Source organism: Varroa destructor, unplaced genomic scaffold, assembly GCF_002443255.2.
Source record: "Varroa destructor unplaced genomic scaffold, Vdes_3.0 BEIS01000002.1, whole genome shotgun sequence".
NCBI classification, from domain to species: Eukaryota; Metazoa; Arthropoda; class Arachnida; order Mesostigmata; family Varroidae; genus Varroa; species Varroa destructor.
In genome coordinates, this window is record NW_019211455.1 from 41,160,092 (window position 1) to 41,172,299 (window position 12,208).

A 12,208-nucleotide genomic window follows, 5' to 3' on the forward strand; every position below is an offset into this window, starting at 1 on the left:
CACCTAAGTTTACTCGTGCTTTAAAATCGTATAGCAACAAAGTTTCGCTAATAACATAAAAAAAAGCACAATGAAAGCAATTCAATAACGTATCTAAGAAATTACTAACGAAAACAAGTGTTTGCTCCTTGCATATATAAAAGATCAATGACGTTTTAATTCAGAATTGAAATGTAGTAATAGCGATTGCTTCAAGTGAGTACATAGATCTCGTGCTGGGAGCGAGCTATCTAACGAAATGTTTAATGTCGATGAAAAATGGTTTTTCTTTCAAATGCGAGAAAAGCATAAACAATATGCCCTGCACTAATCGGTACGTCACATTATTTCGAAAATTCACCGTTGATTATAATCGAAAAAGATCTATTCAGGCAAGTCCTTCCTGGCTGTGCAAAAATGTGATTTCACATGCCAGACACAAGGCAAATGTTATGATGGCATTGACTAGCATTTTCTCTCTCATTTGTTTTAAGTCAAACGTTTTTAAGATTATCCAACTAGTTGTGGGTAAACATTTCTTCGATAGCTCCCGATTCTTTGGCCTAACTGACCTATTTACTAATAGAACCAGAAAATCAAAAACAACAATAACAATGATCATAGTGTCCATCGGTAAGGACTGTTTTCGAGGTGTGAGTTAGCACGACCAAACGGTTCTTGTCAGAGAAAATAAAAATAACAGCAGCTTATAATTTGGTCCGCCGTTTGAAGCGTAGAAATAACAGCCCCGCACAAATGCTATTTTCCTTTGTCCATTCACAGGCGTGGCATTATATGACAATATAGATTAGACAAGGGCATTCCATAATCTCGATACAAGTTCTGTACCGGAAAACAATGCCCACGTATAGTCGCTGCCAATATTTATATTGATATGGGAATACCAGCAGCAGCAGCAGCAGCAGCAGCAACAACAACAACAACAACAACAACAGCAGCAGCAGCAACAGCAACAGCAGCAGCAACAACAACAGCAACGACGACGACGACAATAAAAACCTGACAGCAATCAAGAGTATCGAGAGCGAGGCAAACCGAAAGAAGAGTCCTTATAACAGCAAAACGTTCACGAATTACGGGATAGGTTTTTCTCTAATCCGATTAACAATAGTGAAAAATACCCTAAAAAAAACTTTTATTTAAAATCGAGCTTTATTTGGGCATATTCGTACGCAGACTATGAAGGTTGTATGGCATTATCCTCTTGTGCATTCTAAATAGCGATCGAAAATACCAACCGCTATCGAAACATACAAGGAGACAATGGCCTCAAAAAAAAAGTACGATCAAAGGAGATCATAGGGTATGGAATTTCATACAGCAAAGACATATGATATATATAGCTAGAGTTAAAATCTATAGCATTGTACTTCTCGTATCAGCAATCGTCTATTGATTTCTTCCGAGCCGCCAAAAAAGGAATTATAAATTTAAAAAATTGAACTATAGCTATTTTTAATACCGTCCACTTCTGACAGAAATCGTTTTGAATGTTGCTCGTTGTCTTCCATTATAGCTGCTTTCGTTGTTACTTTCATCTCATCTCAATTGGACGTGCTTTTTTGTGGACATCAGGAGCGATCGACAGAAGCTGTCCGAGCTGCAGCGCGTTAATTTAATAACACTTGAATTTTACGTCGTTTGTGACCAGTGAAGATAATAAGTTGCATAAACTTAACTGTCGTTCTACAGCAAATGTTAAGATGACAAATGTTCAGAGATGCCACTTGATCCAGTATGTCACTTGTCGTCTAAGTCCGTACCACTTGAATGCAGTGAAGACACAAACCAGGAAGTTACAGTGATGAGTTCATTGTATGCATAAATACAGTCCACAATGAATCATGTCACGAAGTAATATGTTGATATAACTACAAAAAAAAAGAGACATGCACATCGGCGAGAAAAAAAAACACTCGAAATTTCGTGCAGCTGCCCACTCTGCCGACCCTTAAATCGAAACATATTAGCGCTGAACCTCCAACTCTTCACAAGCAATCGATCGACTTATGAGTAAACGCACTTGGAAGAATATCGAATGAGACGTAAGAAAGGCGCTCGTTAACACCGAAAGAACATCATAATAATTATTGATGATAAACTCATTTGGATTTTTCCATTTATTCTGCTTTCAGGTACTCTTGAGATTGAGCAGTAATTCGTGAAGCCAAAAGTTAGCCGCTGTTTAAACAATGTTTTGATCGGTAACGGCGCAGTGGTTGTAAGCGTTTACCCGCTACATTTAAGTTTGTTTTGGGGGTTCGGAGTGAACCCTAATACACAAATTGAAATTTGTGAGTAGCCGTCTCAATGGAAACGACTCCAACCGCTCGAGCGGAGCCCCACGCGCAGCCTATACGAAATAGGCTTACCATGCTAGTGTCGAATGTATAAATGAAGTGCTCAACCCGTAGGTAGGAGACGCATATTCAGTGTTTAATATTATCGTAACACAGAAACAAGTCACAACAAGCAGCAAGGGCCGAAATAGTCGGTAGATAGCAATAGCATTCGCCCATGACGTGCGCTCTCTACACCAATAGACATACGTCCTCGGAGAGAATCTCGATGCACAGTCAACAGACGAACGTAATGACTCCATTGTCACCCGTACGCCGTACCAACTCGATACCAGCAAACTATTCAACGTAAACCGGCGCACAAATAAAATCCATCTCTTTACTCACAGATATTTAGTTCCTATCACAGTATTGCACCATCTCTGCAGAGCTAGACATTTTGTTAACCAGAAACACATCCGCTCATAACATGATAGCCCCGTACACAGTTCTCGTATAAAAACAGTCATTAAATTATACAGCACGTTCATTATCGCCCGTAAAGCGGATTTGATGCTGTTAATGCCATCGCCCGCTAGCCAATGGCGACGACAACGGCCGCGCCACTCGTCGGTCGTGAGCAACTGGCCGACACCGGACGACACACGGGAGTGTCAAACAGTTGAATCGAAAAACCACTCGAGCTGAATACGGCGCAGCCTTAACCGAGATTGGTACTCGGTAGCACTTTTAGCAGAAAATAGCATTCAAAGCCGCATAGATATGCGGAGGGCATTTAATGAAATCCAATAATAACAGAACCGCCACCCAGCTGCCAGCCGATCCAGCCCTCGGAGCACTATGACTGCAGATAACTCGTTTACTGAGGAGAGTGAAGTCGACGATTTAAATTTACGAGTAGAACATACTGGCGCAAACACGCTCTGAGTCAAACAAGGGCGTCATGGCACCCAGAGTCATCCAGGACCACCCCCACATAAACGACTGCGTCCATACTACTCCGTAAATAGAAGAGATTTATTAACATTGTGTCCGATGAGCAACCTTTTTAACAGTGTCTGAACGTTGCTTGTTCTTGTTTCATGCCATTTATCTAGAGTAATTACGACGAGCTTCGTCCCTTTCAGAGTGCAAAGAGGCGATACATTTCCAGGGTTGATATTGGGACCAGTCGTATGTGGCTCGCAGAATAATTTGCGATTCGTTCACTCCTTCTGCTCAATCTGTTTCTCTCAAGACATCATCCTGGTACAGCCGGACAAAAATGCAAGAAAAACGAGAAAATCTCGATATGGCGCCGAATTACGTACACCATATGACATCGAAAACAGTTTGGTATTCTGGACTTTAATCTAACGAATGGTAGTTACTGATTTACTCTATCTAGAGATTGACTAGTGGTTTAAACTATATTTTGCAGATCACTCAACGGGAAAATTCCAGGGTTTGTCTGTGATCACCAAAGGGGCCTTAAAGGAACCATCGAGTTCCTAAGCCCTCCACTAGAATTGAGACTCGTGCACGATTTTCCTCAGTCGCCCACATACTGTTAAGTTCCTTTTAAGTTGACAATACGCTATATATATCTAGTCGGACTTTATTTCAACAATGTGTTCGGTGTGAGACACTGGAAGCGAAGTTCAACGCACGGTCAACAGTGTTGATAAAGCCTGGCTGGAAACTCATTACATACCATCCCTGATATAAAAAGCATTTTGAGTTCCCTAAAAAAATCACATGTTTATTATCTCTTAACAATCTATACACCAGCGTATTATATTGATTGACAATAATTTTCCGCCTTCGAAAAGTCGTAAAATCCGCACGAGACACATTCTAAAAATAGCAAAACAACAGCGTCACTGCGTGCAGTTATTTTCTACGTATCTACATTATATAGATATAGCCATTCATCGATCGGACAGGAATTCCTCATGGATTCTAATTATTAGCGCACGTAGAAAACGTTCCCAAGCCAAACTATTTCATGGGCATAACTCCACCAGCCCCTAACGCTGATAGGCATAGCGCTGAATGCCAGCAACATCACTAGCAGCAGCTGTTGTCAACTATAGAGCACTGTAACGGAGAGATCTACACGTGTTGGACAAAGCGATTCACACACACAAACACACACTCACACGCACACACACTGCATTCAAAAATAATGAGGCGCCATATTGGATATCGGCCTGGCCGTCAGTCGTTGATGGCACCACGGCTGCTAGTGGCAGTAACTTCGCCATCACACTTAGGCCTTCGCTTTCCTTTGAGACGAGCATGGCCTGGCCCAACACGCCAGCGGCCAGATCGACAGACATTGGACATTCTCTAATCAAGTGGCCCTGCGGGATACCAGACCCCAATTTGACTAATGTCACATATGCGTAATCAACGCACTCACTGATTGAGCTGTAGGAGAAAGGATACGCGTCATTATTATATCAATCCGAAGTCGTTCTCTGTAGCCACTGGGCACGAACTAGGAAATGTTGCTGGTGATCCACCGGAGAGAAGCGCACAGAGGACTTTTTTTCTATTTGCCTTTCGTCAACTGAATCCATACGCACTTAATGCGACCGGCTGGCTGGTGTACATGCACAGATTTACAGGGTAAACAACAATAAAACAAAGTTTTTATATTTTTCTCGCTTCATTTTGTTTCGATGTCGCCCCTGCCGAACTCTTGCTCAAACCAATAGCATTAGCGACGGACACAGCAGTAGCAATGGTAACAGCATATTTTTTCGGCCCACCCCTCAACCAGCATTCGCCAGCAATGGCACTGGCCAGCAGACGGGCGCCATCTTGCCTGTTGCTGCGGGCCAGCTCGTTGAGATGCAGGCGACGAAGATAGTCAAAACAGTTACTTTAACTGCAGATCCCTGCATAGCCGTTCGTTCGCTGTCGATCGTATCGCAGCTCGATGCCTCGTCGTATTTCGAAGCTGATATTCACCGGCGGCTGAAGGCTATTCATTGCTGGTTGTTGGTCCGTGCCGTCTGGTCGAAGAGTTGCCAGCGATAGCCCCGGCCATAGCGGAGAATGAGCGAGCAGCGCCCCGACAAAGCGCTCAACGGGCTGTAGCACTTGGGGCTTGTATGTTTCTCAAGCGCCGTGTAACGTGTCTGCACACTGGGTCTATGCATGGCTTGCGTGTATTGACGAAAACGAACAAAGTAAATTTCGTTCTCTTCGAATTCAGGGGGTTCTGGCTGATACACCAGCGATTCTGAAGGGACTCGACCCACTGCGCTATAGGACCTTCCTCGAAAAATTTGCTTTTTTTTATGAATTATTATATTGTAATAGTAATAACTTTCGTTATTTACACAGCCTGTCTAGTGAGTTATCTCATTCTTGAGACTCGAGTTTAATATATACTATATATATATATATATATATATATATATATATATATATATATATATATATACATTTTTAGGCCAATTCTCGCTCTCCCTGCTCTCGCTCTTTCTCTCTCTCGAGACAGAATTGATCTCATCGTCAAGAAGTAAAAACAGCTATAACAAATCAAGATTCAGCACAAATTAATTGTTTTTTTACTTCTTATTGATGTTCACATGCTGGAATACGCGCCCTGTTTCGGGGTGTTCAGCTATGCTAACAAAACCAGGTAAAAATTAAACTGCATTTATTGAGCTTTCCATGACAACCTTTAGAACAAGTAGTCTGGATAGGAAAACAACACTTAGTTGACGCCAAATACAATGAAACTTAATTTCCGGAGCACCAACAGTAGCTAAGCAATGCAAACCACCAATATATTACATCCCGTCAAAGAAAAAATACTTTCAATTCATACTTAGCCGAGTCCGATTAAACAATGGCTCAAGAAGCTATGCTGATACTTTCGTTAATTTCGTATCTCTAAATGCCTTTATTGTCGAGATCTTATTCTACTCTCTAAAATACTCTTATGGATTATACATACCTCTTGGATACGTCTGTCCAAATAGCAGCAGCGATTAGGTCCTTTCGGTCGTTCTGAATAGATAGGTGCTACGATGGTAGCTATGGCAGCGATCAGGTGAGGTCTATTCCAGCCTCCGTCCTGGAGGGCCATGACCGCATTACAGACATGTATTGTATATACGATATCCTTCTATTGTATATGTACTTAGAAAAGTCACAATGTTTACACAACGGCAGAAACCGTCCTGGATAATGGTTCTGCGGTGTGCCTTCTCCTCATTGAGGTAGGAATCGCGGCGACTTTACAATTTACACAACACAACGCGTACACAGTTAACTAATCAAGCTATCAGCGAACCGGACGCACGCATGCGTTAAACTGATGATACCGGTAGCAGATACTACGGATGGTCTCAAACGCGCGCGCACAAAAACACAGACAGGCAGGGTGGAGATCCGACAAGGAGGTTTGTGCTAGCGTTGATCTCCAAACATTCTAGTGCTGCGCAACTAACGGCGCCCATTAATCGCTCGACCCAGATCGACTGGTTGAACGACGAGCGGACAGGGTTATATATATACGTGGAATTTGTTGGTCTCGTCGCACCGCAGGGGTATAATGGTCGCCGTTGCTGACGACTAAATTGTTTTGGTGTTGCATTTACGCATACGCAACTCAATCTATTGTTAGCACAATACGATGGAATTGTCAGTAGTAGCTGCTCGCGTTGTTGTAGGATCGACGATGGGGGCGTTACCTCCTTGCACTCGGATCTCTGCTAGATCAGCCATCAGCTGGTCGTTCTAATGTCGCCACAGTAGCTCCGGCTGGTAGAAGTAATTGGCTCGTTGACCTGGAAAATCGCTATTGGTTGCTAAATGCTGCAGGGGACGCGCTTCGAGTGCACAAATACGAGTTGTAGAAGTAGATGTGGCAATAGCTGTTTGGTTTCACCTCTACTAATTGTTATCTGCAGAGCGACAGACGGCGTGAGTAACGAGTCTAAGATTCAACGGACGTTACTAGCGTTGTTATCATACGGACGGACACAGGCTCCCAGGTAAAACTACGTGTACCACAAAACACCACAGCGGAGACAGCTGGTAGATTCAAAGCGCTATGTTTAGTCACGATTCTGAATTGGATCGTTCGAACTCAGCGGTAATCATCAAAATCACAGCACTGCACAACACACGAAATGTGTGACATGAACGAAACACGAGTAAAAGGCTCGTTGTGACGCAAACGACCGACTACCTGTAGACGCCGTAATAGGACTGTATCATCGGATGACAGCCGTAAAGCTTAACTGGTCGAATGGTGACGAACAGCAATGGGGCAACAAGTTTGCTACGCTAATTTGGCGTAATTCGTATGCGAACTTCACTTGACGATGTTTCCTGTCAACAGACTATTTCTAATCGTCTTGTTCATCACAACCACACGCACACACACACACACACACACACACACACACGCACACGCACACACACAAAGACAAATACACAAATCGAGTCTATGTACACACTGCTGTACATTCACAACAGCACCAAAGTTAATGACGGCGACGGTAGTAACGGTGATTGTTGACCACTACCGTTACTGTCCGTAACTTCACTACGATTATATTCATGTTGAGCTTTCCCTGTGCCAGAAAGTAAGAAAACTGTTGAAATACTGTTGCTGCGGCGGCAGGTACATTTGTTCGACGCTATTCGTCCGGTTCGGCACGCTGATAAAAGACACGATATGGTACGCAATCGAATGCTACGTACTACCGACCCGTTTAACAATCAGCTCCCCAGCTCAACTACGTTCGTTGGGTGACTAAGTGTCAGGGTGCGATGGCTTAATTAGCTATGGACTAACCAGTGGCTACAGGCAGTGCAACTTGCGTCGCTGGGAAGTGTTGCGCTGGACAGATCCGTCTATTTTCATACGCTTCATACGGCCGGTCCACAGCTGTTAAGAACTGAAAATTATTATATAGGTGATACGTTTAATTCAACCACAAACAGGGTGTTGTTACCGCTTGTTTAACTTCACACAGCCTCTATATCTGAAGCATCTGAAACAGTGGACAGCAGTGACCCATTAGGGAAAAGCAAGAGTACCAAATAAACGGACTCGCATTATATCTTTTCGTTGAGAATACGACAGATGGAAAGCGAACACAGACTTAATGGCGTCTATCGTCTCGACTCTTGCCTTCGACCGAATTGCTTAAGATGGAAGAGGAATCTTCGTGTCGATGAATGTCAACAACTTCTTGCAGGACTCTAGCACACTATGCAGAACGCTTGATCACCTATAGACCGCCATCACTGTGATCGGCATCAGTAAACCTGCCAATCGTTATTTCCAAGCAGTGAAGTAGTAGTACAGAATCCGAATGTCTAAATTTTTTGTTTTTTGATTGTTTTATTTGCCGTTGGCTGAGTTCACGGCGGCATCTCACAACACGTCGGCACCAGCCCCACTCTGTTGTCAATAAAGACACTTGCGTGTAACAGTCACGATCACCGTTATTATTCCAGGAAAAGGTGTTTGCCTAATCAAAAAACCAAGAAAAAACACATTTTTCCCCTTGGTAAACGGTCTACTGCTGCCTCTCTGTGCTCGCACTACAATTCTGCTGTGGTGGTTGTCGTCCCTCGTCTTTCCCGTCACATTATCTGCTGCGACTCAACCCACAGCAGCAGAACTCTTCGGAGCGACCGCAGCAGCGAAGCCACAGCAATACCTGTTACAACAGCACGTATTTTGGTGTCACCTATTCCTAAGCAATCGAATAGCCAACAGCAACTCGAACAGCAAAAGCAACTAACAACCGGAGCGGCGGGGCCGCAGTAGCAGCGGACGAAGAAGCCATCGGGACGTCGTCCGCCGTTGTACGGACTTCAGTACCGCATCCACAGCAACGTTCACAGCAGTAGCGCCATCAACTGAGTTAACAACAAGCAACCCACAGCGGGGCTCTCGGTTTGTTGCTGTTACGACCCGGTGCTGCTGTTTCTCGTCGAACAGCAGCAGCAGCAGCAGCAAAGAAGACCGTATCTGCTTACCCGATAACTGCTGTAAGAATACCAGCAGCACTACACTGGGCTAACAGCAGAAAATGCTGCACCTCCAGCAGCGCGCAGCACGGCACAACACAGCACAGCAAGACCATAACACAGCACAACCCAGGCAGACACCAGCGGCGGAGGAGGGGCTTGTGGCAGCGATGATCATTGTTCATTAGCATTACATCGATGTACGTATATCGCCATCCGCCGACAACATCCCTATGCAGACAACAGCAGTGCGCTAGCAGAACGCCGCACCACGGCAATCCATCAATAGAGAGCTAGCAGCAGCAGCAGCAGCAGCAGCAGCAGCCGCCGCCGCCACCGCCACCACTACCAGTGCCAGCCAGCCAGCAATAACAACACAAACACACAGACACACACTCACTCACTCATTGAGAGAGGCAAGCACCAGTGATGGTGGTGGCGGCGGCGGCCGTGTCGCTAGCAGCAGCAGACGAAGACAAAAAGGAAGGAATGTAGCCACGACCGCTTCAGTACTCTGCAACAGGGCGCGGCGGCGGAGGCGGCGGCAGCAGCAGCAGCAGCAGCAGTAGTAGCAACAACAAATCGAGTGAGAATGATCAGGGTGAGCGTCACTCGTTGGCTGTTGTTGCTCCGCTAAGCAAAGAAGGCTATACAAGGAGCATCGTCCGTGGCGGCGGCGCCGCTGCCACCATCATCAGCGTTCGCTAGACGGTCTCACTCAGATACAGACAGACATAAGCACACATTCGACCATGACGGAATAACAACTCCAGCACCAGCAGAAGTAGAAGGGACCAGCGAGAAGAGAAGGAGAGAGAACGTTGAGAGTGGGAAACAACCAGCAACTCTCCAGTAACCCCCAACCCGGCGCCGACAATCGAATGGAGGAGTAGCAGGTGCACTGCTGTTGTCTTGATACGGTAGCGTTTCGTAATGATGATTACATTGTGTAGGAGAGAAGCCCGTGAAGCTGACCAACTGCAGTGGGCGATAGTTACCCCCCCCCCCCCCGACTAACCTAATAACGACAACGGCCAGCTGGAGCGACAAATGGATGGGCGAACAGCAGCCATTCAAGCGACCTATACCAGGAAGAGCAGCCACCAGCAGCAAATCGCGTTAACGCCGCCGCCGCTACAAGGCGACGGAGACTGGCGATGAAAGTCAATGAGGCGGAACGGGAACTGCATCCAGAAGCAGACGACGACGACGACGACATCGTCGTCGTTGCTACTGCTGCTTCTACCAAGTGGCTTTCAGGCACTGGGCAGAAGGTTCCCGTGGCAGCCTAGTGGGCCACAAATTCGGCTGTTAACGTTAGGAACACGTGGTGGTCTGGGCTGTTCGGACGTAAACATATGGGACCCATCCATTCGATGGAATGCTTAACGGCATTGCCAGACGTAAGCTTGAAACAACTACTTTCAGACAAGAAACTGTTGGACGTCGCACAGCTCCGGGCGCAGATAGAGGAGCACCAGCGCCGATACGAATGGCAGATGTAGAGTGGACACGTAGAAGAAACTCGAAAAGGGAATAAAACAAAAGGAAAAGTAATAGAACGAAAACAGGAGTGAATATGCAAAACGGGCGAATTCAGAAGAACCCCACTCCGTACGTACAAACGATCAGCTACAGTTATCGCGTGAACTTAAGTTATAGCGAGCGACCGACCGATATGCCCCAGTAATTTAATTGACAAAGTTGGATATAGCGAGCGAGCCTACCTTCCGTAACGTCATGAGTTACACTCACAGTGGCTAAGTCAGCCAAAAAACAGCGTGTGCTGGAGAGGCGCGCGCACGCGCGCGCGCGTGTCTTCAGCACCGGCCACTCCGCCATATAACACCAGCATCGAAGGCGCAACGGGTGAGAGGGGGCCGGGTAACAGCAGAAATCAACTCGTTGTTCAACCACTTTAATTGGCAATGGCAGCGGTCCCAATTGGCGCTGGCGCTTGTTTAATTACTCGTCTTGCGTTTGATCGTCTGCAAGCGACGATCTGGAGAGAACGAGCGAGAGCGAGTGTGTGTGTGTGAGAGAGAGAGAGAGAGAGAGCAATAGTAGCTATCGTGTCGGCTCCTCATCCCCGCCGCATCTACCGATTGTCCTAATCGGTACCGAACCAGCCGCTGACTGACGCTTCCACCAGATACAGAAACAGCGTCACGCCAGCCTAAAGAGAGACCGCCACGACGAAAGCGGCATAACAGCAAATTGCTCACATTCCTCGGGCCGGCGATCACGTGACCGCTGTGGAATGCGCTTAGCTACGCCATACTCCAATCGCAGAATGACACAGACGAACAGACAGATAGAGAAATGTGTGAATACCAGCAGCGCCGTTGACGGCGGCGACAACAGCAGAAAGAACAAGAATAGATAGAGAGGAACAGCCTTAGATACAGACAGCAGAAGTAGCAAAAGCAATCAGAGTCGTCGTCGTCGTCGTCGCCGCCACAGCAGTCACTGGGTTACAGCTTCAGCAGCGCGAAAACCGAACATGGCCGGTAGCGTTGTGGCGCGCTGTTCTGCTCAGTGGGGATAATACCAGTCGGCCAACTTGAGCCACAGGGAGCTCCTTCAATACTGGAGTGATGGATACGCCTCGGTGCATCTGAATCGAATTGTTTTTGATGGTGGTAGTTTTTACAGACAACTTAGTAATACAGTACGCGAAAGATTAGGGCGGATATAGGATGATTAAAACTCTGCGTGACACTGACTACATGAGTCTATTTCGAACAACTTTCGCCAGTAGATTTTGCCTTGGCCTGTAAAAGCCACCAACGCTCGCCACTGATGACGGCGCTGTTGAGCGTGACAAGACTGCGAAAATATTATTAGTATTTTTACCATTATGAATAATCATAATAATAAATGTGTACCCCATCATTATTTAAATCCTAACACCG

The 12,208-nt window shown here is 45.9% G+C and overlaps 1 protein-coding gene across 2 annotated transcripts in view; it reads right to left on the reverse strand.

Moving 5' to 3' along the window:
• wts (serine/threonine-protein kinase warts) overlaps positions 1-11,709 on the reverse strand; it is a 36,861-nt gene extending 25,152 nt beyond the window's left edge. The window contains exon 1 of one of the 2 annotated variants that reach the window (XM_022791879.2): positions 6,256-11,709. The gene's annotated coding sequence lies outside the window, so the exon portion shown is untranslated. Of the gene's footprint in view, positions 1-4,704; positions 5,523-6,255 lie in introns of those variants that run through there. The other variant, XM_022791880.2, reaches the window with a different exon arrangement.
• Positions 11,710-12,208: the final 499 nt, after the last annotated feature.